The sequence below is a fragment of the Humulus lupulus genome, chromosome 4 (genome assembly GCF_963169125.1).
Source record: "Humulus lupulus chromosome 4, drHumLupu1.1, whole genome shotgun sequence".
NCBI lineage: Eukaryota > Viridiplantae > Streptophyta > Magnoliopsida > Rosales > Cannabaceae > Humulus > Humulus lupulus.
The window spans coordinates 198,928,670-198,930,371 of record NC_084796.1 but is presented as its reverse complement, the minus strand read 5'-3'; the positions used below and the strand labels follow the sequence as shown (position 1 = coordinate 198,930,371).

At 33.5% G+C, this 1,702-nt stretch overlaps 1 long non-coding RNA gene across 1 annotated transcript; it reads right to left on the bottom strand.

The window, feature by feature from the left end:
- Positions 1–734: 734 nt before the first annotated feature.
- On the bottom strand, positions 735–1,493 carry LOC133829355 (uncharacterized). Its single transcript, XR_009891710.1, has 4 exons — positions 1,368–1,493; positions 1,186–1,290; positions 924–1,093; positions 735–844 (listed from the first exon to the last, which is right to left on the bottom strand). It is a non-coding gene; the product is annotated as an uncharacterized LOC133829355 (long non-coding RNA).
- Between the last annotated feature and the right edge of the window lie 209 nt (positions 1,494–1,702).

Genomic DNA, 1,702 nt, shown 5'->3' with positions numbered 1-1,702 from the left:
ATTAGTTTTCTCAACAACGATAAATCAAGCTCTCAATGAAAGCACCAGAATGTTGACCCACGATTTGGCCAACTGACACGGAGTCAGAATATGCTTGATATGAATGAAAGTAATGAGAAGAACGTAATGACAAAGGTAAATAAGACACAGTATTTTATAGTGGTTCGGCCCCAGGATCTGGTAATGACCTACGTCCACTTAGGTTGATATTGATATAAAAATCAGATGAGTGATCAAAGAACTTGGGTTCAATGAGTTTCACTAATCTCTCAAGAACAATACAATATTACTAGGAGAATTACTATAGTCTCGAATGATTCAAAAGACAAAAGTCCTCTCCCATGAGCTAGCTCTTGCTATTTATAGGCTCAAGGGGGATTACAAAAGATTGTTACAGATATTCGTTCCTAAATAATCGGATACTCAAGAGATTGTATGAGATAAATTCGGGATTCACAAAGATCTTCCCATTAATGTTGCCTTGTATGCGGAGCAATCGACCAGACTGGTCGTAGGTAAGACAGGTTCGCACTGCTTCTAATGTGTCTTCTGGTCGATACTTGAGCAGAACGTTTCCAGGTGTCAGCCACGCGTCCAGGGATCACTTGCCACATCACCAATGCTAATTTTTTTGGATAATAGTTCTAAATCTAAAAATTACAAGATCAAAATATACACTTGCAATAACTATGTCAGTGCAAACTAAAAACAAAAATTAATATGTTTTTTAATTTTGATTTCAAAAGTTACTCTAGCTATGACTCATCCGCTCAAGAAGCTTGGATGCCCATTCATTTCGAGTTTCATTAATTTCACCAAGTGTATATGTATTATTCCCACCACACTACAAAACACAAAATAAAAAACTAAGTCTGAAATTAAATTCAATAGAATTGTAGTTCAATAATTATAAATACACTTACATTACTAGTTAGCCATCGCATGGGTGTCTCATTCAAGCAATAGTCCTTCATCATCCTTATGATATAAAAACCGCCCTCTACTGACGATGTTTGACGAGGGCAATTGACTATTTTCCACTTGTAATTTTTTTTTATTCCTTCCTGTCTTTCACTTAATGTGTGAAGAGACACTATATATACATCAATATTAAGAGCATATTAATTTTTTATTTCCATATTAAATAACCATATTATATTCTAAAATGAGTTTCAAATGTATTACCTGTTCATAAGGTTCTTCAAATCATTTGGAGGACATTTTCTAAGTGAATCAAGATAGTAACAAGTATGGTCATCTGGATCAATGAACACTAACATCCAGTGACGTCTGCATTTAAAACCAAGTTATTAAAATAAACATCATAAGGTACAAGTAAAATTAATATTAAATGAAATTTTACTTACAAGAAATGGTATGTCCTTAACCAAGGTTGACCCATCACTGTGTTATTGATACACTCTGAGATAATTTCAGCCCGATTATCCATATTTTCCCTAATTCTCGATGACCACAATGGCTCAATGAAACCAAAAAAGTGTGATGTCTCTCTATCGAACAACTCAGAATATATTATACTACACACATGAAAGTTAATGATGCTATATTTATACTTAAAAAGAAACTAATTTATATAATGTTTATTAATTTAAAATTTACCCAATATAGAATGAAATGCAAGACGCGCCGATTTCTTCCACAAGTCCAAAGTGTACTATATCCTCATGTGAGATATATAGGG